The 23,630-nt window shown below is 42.4% G+C and overlaps 2 protein-coding genes across 10 annotated transcripts in view; both read left to right on the top strand.

The window, feature by feature from the left end:
* LOC310842696 (uncharacterized protein) overlaps positions 1–23,630 on the top strand; it is a 1,538,459-nt gene that overhangs the window by 177,124 nt on the left and 1,337,705 nt on the right. The window lies entirely within an intron of this gene.
* Positions 1–23,630, top strand: part of PCDH9 (protocadherin 9) — a 754,509-nt gene that overhangs the window by 6,046 nt on the left and 724,833 nt on the right. The window lies entirely within an intron of this gene.

The raw sequence follows: 23,630 nt of genomic DNA, 5'->3' as shown, positions 1-23,630 counted from the left end.
GTTCTCATACTATAGTGCATAAGTGATCTGTCATTACTCATTTTTAAGCTGTGAAACATGCCATATGAAAAAAGGATTAGGATGTTAGGAAAATTCGTATTTCAACCAAATCCAGCATTAGGGGTTTTTTTTTTGGGGGGGGTATTGTTTCTTAGGTCAAATAATTCCTTGCTAATAAAGATTTAAATGCGGTGCTGTCTAATTCATTTCACTGGTGCTTGTCTTTTGCTACTAAATTAGAATGTCAGGATCGGCCTGTAGATGGCACTAAGGTACTATGTGGCTTGGGGCTGGCTAGCTGCCAGTCCTGCAGCAGATAAGAAATGGGGGAGGGAAGGTTCAAACTGGTACTAAAGCCAAAGAAACCTTTTATTTAATGACAGTCGCACTGAAGCGGCCGGTAGTTAAGCTAGCGTGTTTTGCAGTGGCTCCTTAGTGCTTAGTTTTCATTGCATCAATTGTCTAAGGCTTTAGCTGTCAAGCACATATCGCTGTTGGCATTATATTCTCTTGGGTTTTGGTGGATTGTTTGGGCTGATCACAGGGGCCATAGTCAAGAGAACAGGGCAAGATACTTTTTAATAGGTTTGTGCCAGGAGAGGTGAATGGTGACCATCCCCAGCTGTATGTTATGCTTCTCAAAATTGCATCTTGACTTTTGGACAACAAGGCACTATATTTAAAGCCCACACTTAGGAAGTATCTTGTTGAAGTAATGGTCCCCAGAACACTCAATAAATCCCTTAAAAGACATTTGAGGGGGAAATCTTCACACAGATATCTCCTTCAGAAGTATTTCAAAGCATCTTAGGCTCCTAAAATAACATCCACAGTCATTTATGCACTTCCCTCCAGATAACAACAACAACAACAACAGAATCATGACACTCACCAACCATTAAACCTCTGGATATCAGTAGAACTTGAGATTAGATTGTGCTCTCCCCCTCTTTATCATCTTTTATTTTTGTTACTCAGATTTCTCACATTATTTTGATGTTAAGCGCTTCTGTTCCACTTTAGTTTTCATTTCCTGGGCTCTGTTACAAGAATGAGTCTTAACTTCTTTGAGGAGTCAAATGGAGATTAAGATCACAAATCCAAACCGATTTACCTGGCAGAGCATGTAAGCACCACCCAAGAGACTCAAGGATTCAGGGTGAGGGAAAATTAAACGCAAAGTGTTCCTCTGTACTGTATCTTCTTTATTGTAAAAAAGAGAGAGGATAAACACTTGACTTACAGTTTTAATTGCATCACAACTGTAAATGTGGATTTGCTATTTTTAATGATGCATAATTGGATTGTGATGAGGGATGGATAAGATCCAAAGTGATTCAGACAGCACCTTCTTTCACTGGTAGATATACAGTCCCAAATAAGGGTGCTCTCTAAGCTAGTGGGATCCTGAATGTTCTTTGTCAGCAGCAACTAGGCAACCTTCATTTTAACCATGGAAAGGTGACCATATGGTTTGAGGTGTTGATACTTCCCAGTGAGTAGTTAAATGGATGTTGGTTTACACGTCAAGGCATGATATGAATGCTAGATTCTCCGTTTCATACGCGATTAGAAACACCAGTATCAGGCTATAGATCAAAACTGGTACACTGTGACTGTGGTTTTCAGTGAGTGTTGCAATTCATGATGCAAATCTCCACAGATAGTTTTGTTTTCAAAAGGTTTTGCTCAGGCCATTCATCAGTTTATGGTTAGTAGTCCTAAAATACTGGCAAATAGCACAGTCCTCTTGAAGTGCACAAACCCCATTGAAATGAATGAAGAAACTATTGCATAACTCCTTTTAGTTCAATGGTGTTTCTGCGGGAGAACTTGGCATGTTTTATACATTGTTATCAAGAGAAGAACGTCTTGGGTTGTTGGAGGGCAGCAGTAAGTGTCTTACTGCTTCATTATTATTCTTGATAGTTTCTATTTTGGTCATTAGGTGGCTAAATATGGGATGTAGCGTCATAGAAGAGTCTCCCAAGCAAACTTTGCAGAAGTGGAAGCTATAGAAGAAAACGGCTGCACTCTTGTGTGGATCAGGTTTATTTCATTCAGACTTGTGAAGGAGAATTCACCACCATAGATTGTGCTATATCTTTGCACCCACCTTTAAGTCAGCTGTATAATAAAAAAATGGAGCAGTCCCAAAATCGGCTGTCATTTTTCAACAGTTGCTCTGTTAGGAATATGCAAGAACACATCCTTTGCCTAGGTTAAGCTCAACAACGTAGCCCTGATTTAAGTAACCAGTCTGAGTAAAACTAAAGACTAGGAGACAATGCAGTTTGTTTTGCTCTGAAGATCCTAACATTTGAAAATCATCCTTATTGTGAAGGGGGAAGATTTTTTTAGTACTGTTGGGTTTTATATTTTTTACCCGACATTCCTTTAAATAAGTCTTGCCTTGAAGCAGGCAATGTTCAGGTTGTTAGTGATTCCACCTGAGCCTTGGTCTATTGGATTGTATTTGCATTTAAAAGAAAAGAAAAGCCCACCCTAGAATCCTAGATGACATTGATTAATTTGAGGTAATGGACTCATCCTAAGATTTGCAAGACTAGCAAATAAATACTCAGGATAATGAATATTTAACAATAGAACTTCGTGAGCTGCGATGGTTTATTATTATTATTATTATTATTATTATTATTATTATTATTATTTTATTTTCTGAATTCCTTAACAGAAATGTCAGCAAAGGTATTTAGAACTGGTATACCAATAATGTTAAATGCAAGTGTGTAAGTTTAAGAGCAGAACCTGTGGCCTTCCAGAGGCATGGGAGCTGCAAAGAATTCTGTTGTCATAAAGGAGAAGATTAATGCTTTGAGTAGACAAGGTCCTGAAGGATAGGTATTGCTGCCTTAGATGAAGCCGCACCAATTGGACACATTGGCTGTGGGGAAGAGACCAGAAGCATTTCCTTCCATTTCCATCTTAACCACAGTTTGTCAAGAATTGCTGTTAAGTTTTACATAAATTCTGCAAAATAACAGAAAGATGAACCAAGCTTTTCAGACTGGATAAGGCTAATCTGAACACTCTGATTTTAGTCCCACGGAAAGGCAAAACCATCTTGCAGGGCCTGAGATGGAATATTTCCCTTGGTTTACGGCTCATGGGCAGTTGAGTGCAAATCCTCCAGGTTGCAAAGCAAGGATTCCAGCACAGAGCCACAATGATTAGGAACTGTATTAATTAGTCTTCATCATGTTTATTGGCACTGGGCCAACTGAGTACTTGAGCAATGTTGTCTCTCATAAGATATGATGGGATGCATATATATATATATATATATGCTTTCGTAGATTTTCACGGGTACAGGAATGCAGGTTTTGGTGTCCTCGGGTGTCTTCCCGTGTAAAAGTTGGGGTGTCTAGGCGACGTTTCGACGAGGTCTCACTCGTCATCTTCAGGCTGGTGCTTTCGGCTTCTTGTTACTGGAACAGAGCGGGATCTCAATGTTTGAGTTCCTATAAATACTGTAGAGGGGGTGTGGTGTCTAGCCTCCAATGTTCTGGGCAGAGAGGAAGTTCCCAGGCTAGAAGAAAAGAAAGAAAAGAAGAAAAGGCACACTAGCCTGGGAACTTCCTCTCTGCCCAGAACATTGGAGGCTAGACACCACACCCCCTCTACAGTATTTATAGGAACTCAAACATTGAGATCCCGCTCTGTTCCAGTAACAAGAAGCCGAAAGCACCAGCCTGAAGATGACGAGTGAGACCTCGTCGAAACGTCGCCTAGACACCCCAACTTTTACACGGGAAGACACCCGAGGACACCAAAACCTGCATATATATATATATATATATATATATATATATATATATATATGATAGAACCTTAAATAATCGTAGAGGAAACTATAAAATGAATATAAGGCTCCCTTAAGCAATGCAGAAAACTCCTGACAAGAAGCTAGTGCTGTAGTTAACTAAGCTAAGAAGGCACAATCCCCTCCCAGGTGGCTTGTTGTACTGTGATTTATTTCCTTATATTTACTATAAGAGCTGATACACACCAACAAAACCTCTGTTAAGCATTCTCATAAAACTAAGATTGTAGGCAGAAAGAACAATTGTGGAAAACCACAGTGGAACCGCATTGTGTAAAGAAGCAGGCCCACACGTTCCGTCAATCAAAACATTTTGGTTTCATGATTTTGCCTATTTGCTTATTTTATTTGTTTAGCAAAAGTTACATACCACTTGATTGTCGTAAAACCTTTCAAACAGATTACATGGAACAATAAAACTTACAGTAAAAAAAACAAAACAAAATTAAATAATGGATTAAAAAAAAAAAAGATTAAAGCATTTCAGCGTCTACATGTCTGGATAGATAGCCTTGCCTAAACTAAATTTGTTTAAGTGTGGCCCAAAAATCTTACAGCAAAGGGGCCTGCATGACTCGCATAGGCAGGACATCCCAAGGTTGTCGGTGTTGCCACACTAAAAGGCTGATTTCTTACAGCCGTGGAACAACCATTATGTGGCAGCCACAAATGTTCCAATTCCACAATGTTTAGTTAAGAATGGCAAAAATATGTTCTTGCACTGTGTTATATATATATATATAATCTATGTGTGCGTGTGCGCACAAACACAGATATATATATATGTGCAAGTAAGAAGTAAAGATTTTAAAATTGTGGCAAGACTGAAAATGCTGTACATTGCCCCATTCTTATATAACTTCTTCTTTTTTAAAAAAGGTAGCAGGTTTTGTTCAGCTGTCTAAAGAAATTCATCTCTGAGCTGAGACCAAGCATGGAAAATGTCGGCTGAAAAGATATTCTTTTTTTTCTTTCTTTTTTTAAACGAAGTGAAAAGCATGTGAAAACAGGGGGTTGTAATGGAAATTGGAATATAACCTTAAGCGATAATACTACTTTCAATAGCAGCAGTAGAAATGCTAAGGAAGGCATTCAGTTTAAACTGCAAGAAGCTTCCTAGTTCCTTTTTTTTTTTAATTCACTGGGGATTTTTTTATGCATGTGGTGGTTTTTCTGTTGTGTGTATGAATCATTAAGGTTTGTTTTTCCATTGAAGTGCAATGTATAACTTTCTTAAATCGCATCACATGTGTGTGTGTGTCAGGGGGAGGGAATAAGATGCTAAGAGTTCAGCGCTATCAGAGGTTTGTAATAGAGTTCCTTTGTGTATAAGGACAAGGAAGGATCTTCTAGTTACCATTTCAGATTTTCATTTTCAAAGGATATATTTTTCTGGCACAGCAAAACCATATCAGCCACACTTTATTGACAGCAGTTTTATTGTAGCTGGAGGCTTTACAGTAAGCTGTTTATTGCTGTTCCCTAACTCAGTTGACAGCAATTGAGGAATTAATTTCCTTGCCCCCAGTGTGCTTTCTTGGGTATAAACAACAGATGTTTAAGATATGAAAACAGTGACCCATTTACATTTGACAACTTTTTAAATACACAGTTCTACTTGGCCTAAAATTAAGCGGAAATTTGGTTTGGGGCAGAATGAGATCCAACATGTTCAACATTTTCTGGGACGAACTGTTTTCCTCAACAGCAAAACAGAATTCTAGGATTTAATATTTCTGTGAAAAGTGATGTTCATAGTTGATGTTTATATTTGCTATAGACAGGCAGCTATTACTTCCCCTCCCTTTGTTGCCCTATCTTTCCCACAGCCAATTTTAGATCGTAAACACCTTGGGATCACCTATCGTTTTCATGTTTTGCTTATGTATAATTATTAATAATAGGCAGAGATGCACCTAGGTATTTTTCATCTGGGAGTAAATGGCAATAATTCCTGTGTAATCCATTGATCACGTTGTTTCTTGCTCTGCGTCTTTCTTTATGTATCAGTTACTTTTCAGCCTGCATAAACTGCAAACCCCAACAGAGTACATAGAGACACCATAGTAATTCATATAAAATGTAGCATCTATTATCCCCCAAAGATCTTTCCACACTGTAGTCAGAAGTATCCATGTCCTTCAGACTCAAAGATCCCTCTGCTCCTTTGCTCCAGCGCAGTTGTTGATTCAGTCAATTCTCAGTGGGACAGGATAGCACTGAGGACTACTTTACTGTATATGCTAACATTTCCTACTTAGAAATAATGCCTGTAAGATGAATCTCCACATATAGAAAACACGCATTTTTGTGATGCATGAAGTTTTTTTTCTGCTGTTGCAAGCAAATAGATCAGGCAGTAACTAAGCACAATTGCCCAATTCCTACACTCAAGATGGAAATAGTACTTGAGGTGTATTTATTACACTCCTTTATGCATTACAGGACTTGAGCCCAAAGCAGCTAAAGTTAGTACCAACTAACAGCACAATCTTATGCATGTTTACTTGGAAGTAAGTCTTGCTTTCTTGGAAATGTGTTTATTATTTCAGTCTAAGGCAATCCTATGCTCCCTTACTTTGGAGTAAGTCCAGCAACTAACACCAGTTAAACAGGCAGCAGTTTGGGCAGCATCTAAACCAATGGAATGACTTTGTATTGTCTGATGCCCCGTTGCTTTGATAGAACAACTATATTGGGTTGGATTGGAGAGCTCATGCATTTTCCTAGGTTAAAGGTAAAGGTACCCCTTACCGTTAGGTACTCTAAGGTTATTCTTGATTCATCAGACCAAATGATGTAGCCTAGCAGGCATGTATTGTTTGTAACCAGGTGCATGACAAGCTTCCTGTCTTTGCAGCAAAATCAATAGCATTTTTGAACCATTGGAGGTCTACCTTATATGCTTCATGGGCTGCAGTTGGCATGATGAATTTCCTCCTGAATTGAAATACCGTATTTTTCCCTCTATAACACGCAGATTTTTTCTCCTAAAAAGGAAGGGGAAATGTCTGTGCGTGTTATAGAGCAAATGTGTGGTCCCTGGAGCCGAAAAATCATGCAAAAATCAAATCGCGGCGCTGCACGGAGAAGCGAAACCTGAAAAGAGGAAGCGGCTGCTTTCCTGCATTCTGCCTCAGGGTCTTACTGCCCACCCGCCTCTGTTTCGTTGCTGTGTTTGCTGAAACGGAACAAAGAGCAGGGAAAGCCCCTCCCCTCCAAGCAAGCAGAGGGGAATTCCTCTCTGTGCTGCTGGGGGAGAGGGAGAGAGAGGGGGGAAGGGAGATAGAGGGGGGGAGAGAGAGAGGGGGAGGGAGGAAGGGAGGGAGGGAGAGAGAGAGAGAGAGAGAGAGAGAGAGAGAGAGAGAGATGGCTGGCTTGGGTGGGGGGAAACTTTTGCCTTTCTTTCCTCCCTCCCGTTAAATCCCTCTCCTGCATTCTTAGCCAGCTGCTTCTCTGCACACCCCTCTCATGTCCCTTCTTTGTTTTTCCTTCACTCCCCACTTAAAATGTGGTTACAAAGCATAGATCCACATGGATCCTCAGGATCTTTGCATTGGGTCACCCCAAATTCACCATCAGATCACATAGCATGTCCATGGCTACAGCCTGCCCCCCCCAAATCACGCACCCACTGTTGCCTGGGGCTGCAATGGTGCAAAAATGTGGTTACAAAGCATGGATCCACAGGGATTCTCAGGATCTTTGCATTGGGTCACCCCAAATTCACCATCAGATCACATAGCATGTCCATGGCTACAGCCTGCACCAAAAAAATCACGCACCCACTGTTGCCTGGGGCTGCAATGGTGCAAAAACGTGGTTACCAAGCATGGATCCAGAGGGATTCTCAGGATCTTTGCATTGGGTCACCCCAAATTCACCATCAGATCGCATAGCATGTCCATAGCTACAGCCTGCACCAAAAAAATCACGCACCCACTGTTGGCTGGGGCTGCAATGGTGCAAAAACGTGGTTACAAAGCATGGATCCACAGGAATTCTCAGGATTTTTGCATTGGGTCACCCTAAATTCACCATCAGATCACATGTCTGTGGCCACAGCATGAAGCCCAAAAATGATACATCCACTGTTTCATTCAGAATGTTTTTTCCCTTGTTTTCCTCCTCTAAAAACGATGTGCGTGTTATGGTCAGGTGCGTGTTATAGAGCGAAAAATACGGTATATCAAGATGCACCAAAATTGATTCTCATGTTACACTGGGCCATTTTTTGCAAGTATTATGCATATTTCATAGTGTGTATGAACACTATAACTTGAGCTGGTCGCTTAGAAATGTCAGTTTCTGCAATCTTGGGTTTTCACTTGGCATTGACAAAGATCAGCACAGTGGACACAGCAAACGACTTCTGGGTCACATTGCGCACTGTTCACATTCATTCAAACATGAGGGCAGTCTCTGGATTGGCCGTGCTTTTCTAAAAAGAAAAATAATGTGAAAAATAAGTATTTCTCCTTCAAACAATCTTGATTTCACAAAGTGGGGCATGCATGAATTACTTTTTAAAATTTATGTGAGATTGTGTGTGTCCTCGGATGTGTGACTGTATTCAGATGTGAGTCACCTGATTAGTAGGCAAGGGATTCCATCTATATTTGAAATGTGAATTGGAATGCATGTCTTGAAGCACTGCGCTGTCTTGCGCTGTGCATGTACTTATGGTACCTTACTATACCTGGTTCAGGCCTAATGCATATACCAAAAAAAACAGGGTCCATTGTATTCTTTTGAAATATAACTATTGCAACTAAAGTTATTTTGATGTCTAAAAGCTGGTTGCTCTGCAGCCTACCACTGAATTTCTTGAAACTTAAGTATTACACCATGCAATTTAATTGCATCACTGTACTTTCAAAGGAACCTAGGCACAACTTTTACTCAGTTGCGCACCATAGTTGAAAGCGGCAGCCAGTATTTCTATTCTAGCACCTAGTAACAGAAGATTTCCTTAGAATCCTAACAATAAAAAGAAAAAAGATTCAGTAGTAAATACAAGTAGCTGTGTTTTCAAGCAGTGACTTCTAATTATAATAGCCCCCTTTCTGTGTTTCTGCAACAAGATAAGCAAAGGAACTTAGTACTGTTGAATCAGATCTACAAACACTGCCTGTTTATCACATATTTTGGGTTTGTCTGAAATTCCACTGTAGTGTGGCCTGAGATTCGAAAGTTAACTAAAGTAGTGCTGATTTGGAATAATGTTTTATTTGGAATGTGCACGCAGTATTGGCAGAGTGATTAAATAAATCTTTGTTAGGCTGCAATGCAGACAACAATAATAGAGGTTTTGGGGTCAGGACCTCAGCTGAGAAAAGAGCTGACCAGCTCAAGTTCCTCCTGTGCAAGTATTCCGTCCTACATTCTGCCTTCTCCCTGTAGTACAGCAGTGCATTGTTAAAGTGGCCTGTTTTAGATTTTCTGCATGTACAGCAAGGAGGGAGGTTTTTCCTCACTGGAAGTATTTACTTACGCAGAGCGCAGTCCAGCCAAAGTGCAGCATTCTTAAGTCCCATTAATTTCAATAGGTAAGTTAAGCCCATCTCCCCTCCTGAAATCAATGCAGCTTAAGCTCTTTTCTGCTGCTTTTCTGCACCCCCCCCAAGAGCGTCATGCTCTGTTTCCATGCTATTGCTTTCTCCTGATTCCCCTTCACACACACATTCTCATTACTCTATTTTTCCCCTCTCAGAATTTACCTCCCCTCCCCAATTCCCACAAATGCTTTTCCTCCAAATTTCCCCTGAATGAACTGCTCCTTCCTCAGTTTCTCCCACCATATATTGTATTTTCTCAATCCCCAACGTCAATTGTCATCCCGCCTCCACTTCCCCAGTTAATTGCTTCCTCTACCCAGTTCCTATTTCCCCCCTCAGATTCCCTCTTTGATTAACAAATACCTTTTGAAAAATCATCTTGCTCGATTACAGTGAGTTTTATTAATAGAAGGTGATAATCAAAATTCCAGACAAAAGTGACACGCAGTGTGATATGATCACAAGCAGTTGAGGGGTGGGGCTCCCTTTCCCAGAAATGACACAGAGTTTCAGCCCCCAGGAGATCCATTTTCTGAGAGACCCCCAAGATCTTCCATAGAGTCACTGAAATAATTGTGCCAGGGCACGCCAGTACTTATTTTAAGGCAATGAGCAATGTGACAATCCCACCCCACCTACCTGCTATTAATGCATGTGACAGATACCTGCCTTGGTAGCAGAGGAACCAGAAGATGGGTAAAACCATACATCTACAGCTGAGTGCATTTTCTTGTACGCACAACTGCAGCCAAGGGCAAAGCAAAAAAACCATCACGGGAAGCTGCCTGTCTGATCTGAACAGTGAATACAGAAGTTGGTCCTTGCATTGCAGCTGCTATAATTTCTTCTAAAAGCAGTGTTTTTGAAGGTGCTGTGAGAACTGTGGAAAGACCTATGTCTGATCAGTCCTTCTCAGCACTGCTGTGCCTGGAAATTCTCTCTGTCACACACACACACAGAGAGAGGGAGAAAGAGAGAGAAGACGAATATAGCAGGGTTGGGGAAATGCATGACTTCTTAGAAGTATAGGTATTCGAACAAATGCCTTAGCATTGTGTGAGTCTGACGGACACCTCATCAGACATTTGTATTTGCGGTGTAATTCCTAAATATGAATTCGCCTTAGAAATCAGAGGCAGGAATATGCCACTTCCCCAACCCAACTTCCCTTGTGAAATGTCATTACACTTACCAACATCTTTCTTTTTAGCTTCCCATTCATGTCATCAAAGGCTCAAATTCTCTCTACATTTTGCTTTGGACAAAAGTGGGGATTTAAAATAAGGGATATGTGAGTGGTGCCCTATCCTGACAATTCTGCTAGTCTTCTGAAACTCTCTTAGCTCCCTTTTTGCCCAAGCAGGAATCTGTACAGATTTGCCTTGACATTTTGCTTCAGGCAAGTAGCAACTCTAATATTTTCTTCCAAAATGCACAGGAGGGGGGAAAGATCTTCCTCCAGCGTCAGGCAATGTGCCGCCTCCTACCAGTGGCTGGGAATCACATGTTACACTCAGGTCTGTCTTGCAGGCTTCCCATAGGCATCTTGCTGACCACTGCGATGAACAGGATGCTGGAACAGAGGCTGGTCCAGCAGGGTCTTCTCATCTATGCTTGAAATGAAAACCCTACACTTTACACAGGAGCATAGGAAGTTGTCAGACTCTCCATCTAGCCCAGTAGTGCACTAACAAAGGCTCGCTCAAGAGCTCCAGCATATAATCTAATACCTGATCCTTCCAAATGGAGGGAATTGAAACATCATGGAATCATAGAATTGTAGAGTTGGAAGGGAGCCAAGGGGCATCTAGTCCAACCCCCATGTAGCCCTCCAACCTCTTCTTAAAAACCTCCAGAGAAGGAGAGTCCACCACAAACAGCTCAGTGGGAGATGGTCCCTCTTCTGGAACAGATGAGTCCGCCTGCCATTATTAACTAACGCAAGAGTTGTGCATTTTGCTCTTGGCTACAAACTCCAAAATGCCACATGAAAACATGTCAGTTAATTTCTCTCCGCTTTTGCTCCAGCACTTGATGGCAGATACCTAGACTCGTAAATTGGTTCTACTGAAAAAGCATTGGCCTTGTTGAGTTGGAATAGCTCAGCTGGTAGAGCATGAGGCTCTTAATTTCAACGGTGTGAGTTTGATTCCCAAGTTGGGCAAAAGATTCCTACATTGTAGGGGGTTGGACTAGATGACCCTTGGGATCCCTTCCAACTTGATTCTATGAGGGTATATAACATCTGCACAGCGTAGCAGCAGGTTTATGCCTCGCCCCAACACTGCCCAGGTAATGTTAATATGGGATGCTCCATGAGGAGGCTCATAAACAAAGCTTGTGCTAGTCTCTCCCCTCAGACAGAGGCAGAAGGAGTACAAATCTGGTTTTCATGCATACAGACAGAGCCATCTTTCCCATTGGTCTTAGTGGTTTGTTGCGCCAGGGCGCTGGCTCTCAGGGGCGCCCTAGTGAGTGGGGGAGCTGCGTGGCTTTGCCGGCAGCCTCCCCTTTCCCTGAACGCCCGCCAGCTGCGCCCTCTGTGGCTGACGGGCGTGCAGCCTTCCCAGGCTGCCTTCTCGGGCCCCCCGATGCTGCAGAGCATGTCCACTAGCACGTTTCCTGCTGTGTGGAATGTCCATATATCACATAAAAACCATATATGTGCTGACCTTTGGTTTCTACAGAAGGGTAGGTTTCCAGAACCTGTTCTTAATTTGTTTCAATTTCAAATGCTACTGGTGGCAGGAACAAATTTCAGTGGGTTGGTTCCAGATGTAGTTATGTTTCGAATACACCTATTAAAATCAGTGGGATAAATTAGTCATGATTAACTTAAATGGCATTGGTTTTCTATGGGTCTCCTCTAAGGATGTCTATGTCTGGAACCAACCCCTGGTGCATGGGCAAGATTTGAAATTGCTTTCAGAATGTGACAACAGTAACCTGCAAATGTCTCTCATACCCAAGCTATCAAAATTCACCGTAGCAGGAGGTAGACTAGACGTCAGTAAAAAGCTACAGCAGTAGAACCTCTGTGTGTGTGTGTGTGTGTGTGTGTGTGAGCGAAACCAAGTGCCAGGGAAATAAATAAATAAATTCACATCTGCATCTGTCTAAGGATAGTAAACCTGGCCTGTTGAAATGTAATCTCTCATGTACTGTGGAGACAGACTTTTTTTTCTATTTGAGATTTCATCAGGTTTTATTTCAAAAAGCTGTTAAGTCTGTCAAACATTTCAGTTTGAAAGAATGCTCCCACAATTTTTTTCTTTTGTTATTTGTATGCTACAAACGAAGCAGAATGTCAGTCACCAGAAATCCAGAATGAGGAGAGTGATATATGGTGCGTTTTTAGTTTCATTTTTAACACCCCCCCCTACCTTTTCTCCTGATAACAAAGATTAATTTGAAAACTGACAAATAATAATATCGGAGTCCCTTTTCAGATGCTAATATAAATGTGTTTTGGGGTAGGATGGGGGAGATTGCATCTGCAGCCTCCATCATGTTCATAATAAGATCTGAAAAGTGATGGTGTGCACCAAATTTCATGTGGGGAGGTCTTCTCCACGTGACCAGGACCAGGACCTGGACCTCTGCTTTTGCAGCAAGAAGTGTTCATGAAATGTCTGAAAGGAACTTATAACGTGGTTAAATATAGATGGTAGAGGAACTCTTTTCTCTACCCTTACAAATCCTCAGATGTTTTGCCCAAGCAGAAACCTCCAGGTTTAGAACGTTGGACTTTTAACGGGTACCATGTTTGGGGGCTGCAACAAGTGATGTTTGAGCTGTGTTCTGCAGAATCCTGCAGCTCCTTAGAAGCTTATCTGGGTTGCTCAGTGGAAAGATCAATAATGGATAATGTTCTCCAAACGCCTATTATTTGCCATCACCTATTTCCCTTCATGCTTAACAGCACACACAGAATACAGGGTAGGTGAACTGAGGCTGCCATTGCTGCTTATTTGGGGCAATAGTGGGACCCAATAGGAATGGCCAGTGCTCTGCGTGAATTGAGAATGTGCTAGAACAGGGGTCAGCAACCTTTTTCAGCTGTGGGGCAGTCCACCGTCCCTCAGACCATGTGGTGGGCCGGACTATATTTTTTTTAAAAAATGAACGAATTCCTATGCCCCACAAATAACCCAGAGATGCATTTTAAATATGTTAAAAACATGCTGATTCCCGGACCATCCACGGGCCAGATTGGGAAGGCGATTGGGCCGCATCTGGCCCCTGGGCCTTAGGTTGCCTACCCCTGTGCTAGAAGATGTGCCAGAATTTCTGCAACAGAGAGGTTGTTCATCCAATAAACCAACGTGAATAGGGTTTGTGCAGGCAGAATACTACTCTTCTATTCAATGGCAGCCTAAAAAGCTTGTGGACAGGGGTGCAAATTCTATATTGTCAGTTATTAAATTAAAGTTTAATGAAGAAATGTTTCCCTTTCCTTTTGGAAACCCTAGATAAGGTGGTTTGTTTGTTTTTAAAGTCAAAGACAGGCTTTGTAAAAGCAGCAGCCTAGGCAGAGTGGCATTGCTTCTGTGTTGCGGTTTCAGAGGGAAAGGGGAAGTCTGGTGGCGTGTTCCTTTGGGCAGTAGCAACCAGCAAGAGGTTTTTTGCAGGAAGACTTAAGGGCAAGTCCCGTCTATCTAAGCAGTAAAAAGGTAGAATTTCACCAGGTGCTGTTTACTCTTAAAGGTTCACAAGTGGAAGGATGGTGTGTAGAAGTGGGAGCTTAGCCTGGGCGAAGAAATCATATCATTGAATATAGACAAGACTTGAGGAAAGGCCTTCAGAAAAACTGCATGATTGTCTTTCCCAGTATTTTCCCTAATTCATGTTTTCTATGCTGATCATTCCAGATGTCTGCATGCACTCGGAAACTCAGACAAAATAAATGGATTGCAGAAGATGGTCATGTGTGGCGTCCACTAACAAACACATACAGCATTGTGTGTTTGTGTTTTCCCAGATGTGTGAGCACAAAACAGTACAATTGGGCATTACCTTGCCATGGCTGTTAACAATGAGCTTTCGCATTGACTAGATTGCAGTGAAATCAAAGCCTCTACAAATTCCACTGTTACCAAGCTTTGCTAATATCTAGGATTTGGCCTTCCTCTCTGCTTTAGCAGTTGATTAAGACATACTTTAATCCCTTGCAGGGCACTGAGAAACTAATGGCTTGTGGAGTATTTGGGTCTTTAAGCTTCCAGTGTGGATGGTATGAAAATGATGTCATTTGGCTGATGTTTAAATATATTTCTCCTTTAAATAGATGTTGCTGCTTCCTCTCTCTCCCTGCCCCCTGCCTCCCCCTTGCTTCCTTTTATCACCTCCCACTTAATTTCCCCGCGTGTATTTATTCTTGGTAAGAAGTATGTGTGACATGTATCGGAAATCTGGGATTTCCTCCCTAGTAAATATTATCACAGAGCAGAGAGAGACTGAGACAGCTTGTGTGGGATCTGGTCTAGCACAGCTGAGCCCTAGAAATGCAGAGCACCGCAGCAAATCGGTATTGAAACAAAGCAAGTCACTTCTTTATATTTCAAACAGTTGGGAGCACTTGTATTTATAGAAATGGTTGCGGGAAAAGGCTTTCAAAGGCACAGGACAGCAAGTGCCACTTGCAATTGTTGAATCAGCGATGCTAGCAAAGGAGCAAGGCAAAGGCAGAAGGTTGCATGGTGTGTGTTCAGGTAAAACACACATTGAAGTCAATGGGCTTCACGGGGAGATGAATCCCGGATGAAAGGTTCCAGGCTGTGTTTTTCAGTAAGGAATGAATAATGAGGAGGAGTGTTTTGGAAACTGAGTGCGGGGTTTGCTTCATAGACAGTATGGCAAAGCATCTCCTGCCTAGAGGCTTTTGGACGAAACTGTACTGGAGGCCTGAGGCTTGTAGCTTGTCTGTGGCCTGCAGGCCAGAAGAAGGAAGGCCCTGAGGGCTGGAGACAGAGTGCCTCCTTACCAAGCCAATCTCCCTTGCCAGCAATGAGACCTCAATTTCTTGCAGGCAAGAGCTGTTGCTACAGATGCAGGGGGAGGAGAGGTGGGTAATGTGAAGCCCCTACTGAGTCCTGGTCTTGTTCTGCAGCAGGGGCAGTGATCTACACCCTGGGTGGAGGGATAAATGAAGACATGAATTGGTGTCTGGAGGGTACATCAAGACTTTTCAAAGTGAAGTGGGCACTACCTGGTCTCTGCTTGAGGAAGCAAACTTGGGCAGGTACAGTACTGCCATGCAGTCTGGCTGCTGCCTTCTTCACTCCTGCAGTAGATTTTTCTGGAACAAAAAATGCCCCCTCACCCCACTGCATCACATTTCCAAAGTGGAAAGGGGCATTTTCGGAGACTTGGGGTGAGTTGGGGTACATTTATTATATTTCTGAAGATAATCTACTGAATGACTCCAGGCTGCTACTGCTTATTGCAGCTCACCAACATTCGAACCCTTGGCCAGGAGGGTTCTTTTTATATCTTTGCTCAAATCCAGTCTATATTTGTCATATTTATGGAAATATGCAAAAGCCTGCAAAACGATCACTTTGAGAAGTCATTCCGCATGCCACTCTGGCAAAGGGCATAATCCATTGGCAATCCATAACAGGTGTGATGTCTCTTTGTGTTTTATGATTGAGGATTGATTGCTGGCAACCTTACAGACAAATCCCTAAGCAGCATCAAAGCAGGACTTTTGAAACCACAGGTCATTATAGCTTATTGGCATTTTACAGGGCAGATTAAGATTTCATCAACTCAGCAGCATTATAAGCACAGAAAAGAAACATGAGATGCCGGTGGTTGAACCTGCGGAAAACTGAGGAGGAATCTGGGTGTCCTGCGGGTGTGATAGAACAAGGGTTGAGAGAACCTTTGGCACACAAGGCATTGCTGTTCTCCAGCTGCCAGCATCCCAGGCCAATGGCTACGCTGGGCCATTGGGAGTTGTAGTTCAGCAGCGTCTAGGAGGCCAAAAGTCCCCCTATCACTATCAAGAAATAGGAAATAGCTACTGCCTTGTTCATGTGAGGTCATAATAACAAATCCTGGTGTGTTGAATTGACAGCAGCACAACTCAGACAATAACTTTGCCGAGCTATCCAATGATGGCTGCAAAGAAGGATTCAGCTGATGGACAGCGAAGCATGGAAGTCCTAATGCTGTAGCAACCCCCAAGCACTGCACCATCAAAGAAACAGAAAACCAGAAGTCAGTATGGGGTGTGAGTGGGTGTGTCCATCATGAATTATTTTAAGACCAAAATATTGGGAAAAATTTACCAGAAACAGGTTCCTTAAAAATGTAGTACTTTCCCCTGATGTAGCAAGTTCTCGCTTGAAAAACGTTGGGAATGAGAATATTTTAAGAGCCTGTTTTTAGCACATTTTACATTTAAAACAGCACACACACGCACACACCTTCTTCTGCATCCAGTGTTTTTGTTTCTGACTTCCTGCTTCTAATACAATGCAGCCAGATTTCAGTAAGAATGTGCAGGACTGACTTGGCACCGTGAGCTGATAAGCAGGCTTGACACCTGTGCAAAGGGAGATCTGAAAACGCTTCAGAGGCAAACTACCGTAGTCCCGGTACCAGAGCCAGGCAAGGGCCACAGGTGACTGATACTTTGAGTATAATCTAGGTGTGTGGGGTTAGTGGCCTGAGCTGAGCCATGAGCTAGGTCAGGAGCATTGCACTGCAGTGTGCAAAGAGGACTTCTCTTTTGTTTGGGAAATGGTAGAAGGCCTGGCTTTTAACGACACAAGATCTTGCCAAACTGCTTGCCCATTGCAGGGATCAGTTACTTATTTCAGTGACTGAAATGGACCCTGAGGCCATCATACTGTAAAGGTAAAGGTACCCCTGCCCGTACGGGCCAGTCTTGACAGACTCTGGGGTTGTGCGCCCATCTCACTTAAGAGGCCAGGGGCCAGCGCTGTCCGGAGACACTTCCGGGTCACATGGCCAGCGTGACATTGCTGCTCTGGCAAGCCAGAGCCGCACACGGAAACGCCGTTTACCTTCCCGCTGGTAAGCGGTCCCTATTTATCTACTTGCACCCGGAGGTGCTTTCAAACTGCTAGGTTGGCAGGCGCTGGGACCGAGCAGCGGGAGCGCACCCCGCCGCAGGGATTCGAACCGCCGACCTTTCAATCGGCAAGTCCTAGGCGCTGAGGCTTTAACCCACAGCGCCACCTGCGTCCCTGCGTCCCATCATACTGTAGGTGGTAGCTAAACTTAAGCTTGGTTGCAGCTCGATACAATTTATGGCACAAGTATGGCTTCCGCCCCACTGTGTTTTTTAACAATGTTCCAAGTCACTTGGATAAAAAGTGACTAACAAATCTAACAAACAACGATAAATAATTATACATTTAAAACCAGCACCATAGCAGCAATGACAATGGCTAGTGGTCATTGCCCTGCTCCTTTTCAAGGATGGATTCTTTCCATGGATCCACATGTGGTGGAGCTGTAATAAGGTCAGACAGTTTTGGGAAATGATTTACAATGAGCTTAAGAAAATGTTCAAATGCTCTTTCCCTAAAAAGCCTGAAGCCTTGCTGCTAGGAATTATGGATAACGGAATCCCGAAAAGGTTCAGGAAAGCCTTAATGTATGTTACCGTTGCTGCCAGAATTTTAATTGCAAAAGGCTGGAACGGAGAAGATATCCCATCCAAATCAGACTGGCAAAATAAATTAAGAGAGTATGCTGAACTGGCGAGACTATCAGCAAGGTTACAAGACGTTACAGATGAAAAATTTGTTAAGAGAGTGGGACATATACAGAGTTTATGTAAAAGAACATTGTCAAAATATCAATCCGTTGCCAGGTTTTGATTGAACTTCTATGTGTAAATAAGATAATTTTATAAAAATTTAAAGTAAGCTAAACAATGTGGAGAAAATAAAGTTAAGTGCGTATTCAAGGAATCTACTCTGGGAACATAATGGGAAGATTGGAGGTCATGTCAAATTTCATTACAAAATGATGTACAAAGCAAGTACCAATTAAGGAATGAATGACTGTTTAATTTTATTTTGTCTTTAACATCTATTGATCATTTTTGTTATACAGTTTTCAACCAATGAAGCTTTGTAAACCCCCCCCCCAAAAAAAAAAATCCAAGGGAAAACCCACTCCTTAGCGATAGAGCAGAACAAATGGAGCAGAACCGATGGAGCACTCAGAGCTGTGTTCCCTGGGGAAACAGGATGTGTCAGGTATATAACTCAAACAAAATATCTGTATGGGCTAATTTCTAAACCTGGGGAAGCCAAATCTTCATAAATTGTCATCAACATACCTGGTCACTTCATTTTCCTGTTACCTGGTGACCTTTGCTGTTGGTAAAGACAAGGAAATTAATGGTAGCTGAATGACTTATCAGAAATATCATGTGACACATCGATCCTGAGACTGTACTGCTTCAAAAGCAGACAGGGTGGAGTGTTTAAATATTCTACTATGTTAAAAACAACAACACAACACCCGTCTTGCCATGTAAATCTCACATGTCAGGGAAAGGGCTAGGGCAATGTACACATGGCAGTTTAAAGTGGATTTGCGAACTCCCCTATGTTTTTGCGCCATCTACCTAGAATCATAAAATTGTAGAGTGGGAAAGGACCTCAAGGGTCATCTAGTCCAACCCCCTGCGATGCAGGAATGACAGCAAAAGAATCCCTGACAGATGATCAGCCAACCTCTGCTTAAAACCTCCAATGGAGGCGAGTGCCCCCCGCCCTTTCTTAGAAAAGATGCCCATTCCATCTGCTATGGGACAGCCCTTTAGATAGTGTATCACCATGATCTCCTCATCCAATGGCAGCCCATTTATATCACATTTCCCCCCATTTAGTTAAAAAAAAAAATCTGATCCCTGAATAAAGTAGTAAGGGGGAAATCCAACACAAAATTGCCTGTTACCCAACTCTGGATGTCCTCAGGGATCAGCAGTGTTGTTTTTTATGTGTGTGGTGATGCATTGCAGGGTGTAGTCCATCACTACACCCCCTGCTTCCATTGTGGGAGGTGCTCCATGCCTGGCTGCACAACACACACACCTTCTTAACCCACTGTTTTGTGCTATTCTGATACACTGGAAAACCTAGGTAAACAAATACCTGTCTGCATGCCCACAATGACCCTTGGGTTTCAAGAAATTTGGGGAAAAGAAGTGATAACTGAGGGGACAGGAAGCAGTGCAAAAATACCCCATCAAGTGCACAGTTGTGGGCGAGAAACATTGAGCTAGTGTTCAATTGGAAGCGCTTAGGTGGGGACAAATTTGTACCAAAGCACACACAGAAAAATCGAAGCTGTGTATGTACAGTGGAACCTCGTGTTATGGAAAGGATCCGTTCCGGAGGCCCGTCTGTAACATGGAACTGACGCAAGCTGAAGCGCTGTGTCTGCGCACACGCGTGGCATGATTTAGCGCTTCTGCGCATGTGTGAGCAGCGAAACCCCGAAGTAACCCATTCTGGTACTTCTAGGTTGCCGCGGGACGCAACACAAAAACACGTAACCTGAAGCGGATGCAACATGAGATATGACTGTACATCAAACCTAAGTGTACATTAGCATTCTGGCATGTGCACAGCCTAGCTTTTCAATCCAGCTGGAACTATTTTACCTGGGGAGCATTCAAACATGCAAACTTCACTGGCAACCTTCTGAAGTACTGTGGTCCTACCTTGTGCAAGTTTTTACTGGCAAATTATCAGCTCTTAAGACCAAGGATTAGTTACACTGACTGATGCTGTTAATCATTTCAAATAGTGGCCTACTCACAAAGCTTTTAACAAATAAAATACTTGCCAGCCAGCAGGGGGGTTACCAACAGCTTATGGAGGGAGGGCATTATTGACGGGCAGCTTTGGAATCCCTAATAATTATCCTATTATGCCAGTTCTGTGATTATCTCACATTCAAAATGTGACAGCTGCAGCTTGCGAGATTGTTAGGCCCCAATGATTATCATAATTCTTAGCATTTATACAGTGCCTCGGACTGTTCAAAGACCATCATTTATGTTATCTCAGTAATCTTTATAACAGTTCTGTAGAAGGAAGGTTGCAGTTCAGATCCTCAGCTATTAAGCTTCCTTAAATCTTAATCAGATTTTGGACGAGGGGTGAGGAACCTCCAAGTGGAGGGCAGATGCTGCTCTCCAGCTGTCACTGTCTGGCCCTTGACTATCCGTAGGCCGCCCTCCTCCACAGCCTTCCTCTGCATCCTCTTCAAGTGCTTTTGCCCATCTGGAATATGTCATTGCCCTGTGATAATGTCTTTTGCTTGCCTGAGCGGAGACCTGCATATAGCTTGCCGTGAGCAGAATCATTGCTCCACCCAATGAGCACCTCTGGTCCTGCCCAACAGTGGCCTGTGGCCCCAAAGGAAATGTGATCCTTGTGCTGAAAAACATTATTTCCTCTTGCTTTAGACTTCCTACACTCAGAATGTTTTGAGAAGGACTGTATATTTAACATCTTTCTCCCTAGACACAGACAACCAAATTTGGTTATGCTCTGTGTTTTTAAGGGGGGCATAGCTCAGTGGAAGAGCATCTGCCTTGCAAGCAGAAGCTTCCAGGTTCAATCCCAAGAGACTCCAACCTTTTTATGTTTTCTGGAGAAGAGAGAAATGGTTATTAATAAACCAATATTAAGTCTGCGGTGTGAATTTGTCCATATTCTGTAAGCTTTCTGGTTTAGCCAGGTCATATTCTCAGCTCTACCAAAGGACTTTGTTACTCCTTTAAGCACATAAACTGCATCAGAAAGTGGCTTTTTAAATTAATGACTTCAGCTTCAGTGTCAATATCCAAAAAAAAAAAAAAAAAAATTTGGTTTCACACTGCGAGCAAATAATAAGGCTAATTCCACAGTTACATGGTGAAAAAAGCAAGCAGGTTAGACACATTAGTTGTTTTTCTACCTTGTGAAGAGGCTTTTTCTTTCATCTTCCTTTTTACCTCTTTGATAATTTCTTTTATAATACCCTTCTCTTCACTTTTGATCTCTGTCACAGCCATTTTTAACATTGCTTCCCTTTTCCGAACTAATTTGCTTGCCTCTTTATCTGCCAAGGGTGCTCCATCCAGTCGAGGATCTTCTCCTCTATAACATCTTTTTAAAAACAAAACTGCCTACAAGACAGCAAATCTGATTTGCAGTCAGTACTTACACAGTGGGAGTCATTTCCCCCTCATATCTGATACTGTTGGCTGCTGCTTCCAATTATGCCCTCTACTAGAAGCACAACTGCTGAGGTAACGGAGTTCTGTGATGAAGCAGACTACTTCAGTTGCTAAGTGTGTGTCTTAGATTTTCCTCTTGCTTCCCTGTTTCGTTGCCATATATGGTGGGCCCAAAGGCACTCATCCACTTGCTACCATGTAATCCTCAGATATATTTTAGGGTCTGCATGAGAGCTGATCATGTGTTATTTGTTAATCATGAGGTCATAATGATATGGATAAAAAACAGGACAGAAGACAATGCCCAGGTTCAGACATAACAAAAACCATGTTTTGTTGTTACATGAATGAGCTGGAATGAGCCTTGGGCTCATGTTCTACTCCTTCTGCTTCTCTTGTGAGGTGGAGAACTTTCAAGATTCCTCTCATCATTAGTAACAAAACCTTGTTCTGAACTTAACAAGTGATGGGTTACAATTTGTTAAAAGTGAAAGATAAAAAGCAGGATGGGTTATTAGGGTTGCCACCTTTTATTTACAGTGGCCCCACTGTCTTGTGCCATGTATTTCCAAGTGTGTTCCTCCAAAGCAGGCATGCTCAAAGTCCGCTTTGGGGGTGTAATCTGGCCCACTGGTCGGTTTATTCCGGCCCCTGTGGCAGTTTATCCACTGGGGTAAAATCCTAAAAAAGAGTTCAACAACTTCAATCCTAAAAAAAACACTCATCATCTCTCTCAGAAGTGTCTAGACTTTGGATTACAATCTGGTAACCTGTAAAATGCAGGCTCCTCTATTGCACATACAACATGTAGAGTCTGTGTACAGAGATTAGGAATGTATGAGTGTCAGGGATAGGAACACCAGACCAACTTCCATTTGATCTTAATATGCCAGTTCTTTCCTATTCTCATCGGCATTCTTTTAATTTTCCTTGAAGCCCCCACAGTTTATACCCTTGAACAGGACCACCATATTTGTTCCCAATTTGTCCTTTAGCAAAATTCACTGAAAATTCTACTTCTCCTATTATTTACAGAACAGTGAAGGACCCACAAATGATCCACATTTACTCTAGTGTAACATATGAACCAGCAAAAGAGGGCAGTTAAGTAGCATACTCCTTCATGTTTCATCTTGCCTGTTCTTTTTAATATTGGATAATGGGGATGTTTTGAAAATTATCCTCATCCAAATTTTGCCCCGGCCTTTGATGCTCCTGTCCTTGTTTCTTGCTGGTTCTTTTTGGAGGATGGTAAACACTGTTTTTGTCAGGTTTGGGGAAAGGGTTAGCGGTGGAGCACAATGCATACCAAAGTTCTTAGGTTTGATCCAGTTGGGCATCACCAGAATAGGGCTTGGAAACACTCCTTTCCAACCCAAACCCCAGAGAAGCACTTGTGATCATTGTGGACAGAACTATTGAGCTAGACAGCCCAATGGACTCACTCTGCAAAAGGCAGTTGCCAGTGCAATATGCTTTCTGTTACAACAGTAGGACCTAAACAGAGAGAAAAGCAGAATAATGTTGTTCTTTCCAGAGGTCACTTTGGAAACAGAATATTGGATGGACCTTTGGCCCTTGCTGGCTGGTTGCTTCTTATATTCCTTTGCTGACCACTGTGGCTTCAGTGCAGGCTGTGATCTCAAGCACGGCAGTTGCGGTGCCAAACATTAAAGGAATTTGCGAGGAATGTTTTTGTTTCTTATTTTTAAATATCACTGTCCCTCCTTGAGGATTACAATAAATGTTCTGACGCATTGGATTTTTTCTATAGCTGAAGGCAGAACGATCCTCTCCTTTCCTAGGCTATACGTTCTCCTGATTTTTAAGGGATATGTCAGAGAAAGAACAACAGTAATAGTTGATAATCTGCAGATTTTATGGACAAGCAATTTTGAGTCTGACTCTCATCCTGTAAAGAACAGCAAACTCCTTCAGCTGGAACATGAAATAAAAGCTGAGCTGGAAAGGAAATGCAGCAATTCCCCCCCCCCCTTTTTTTTTT

This window comes from Podarcis gaigeae (genome assembly GCF_964106915.1).
Source record: "Podarcis gaigeae genome assembly, chromosome: 4".
NCBI lineage: Eukaryota > Metazoa > Chordata > Lepidosauria > Squamata > Lacertidae > Podarcis > Podarcis gaigeae.
This window is presented reverse-complemented; position numbering and strand designations above follow the sequence as displayed.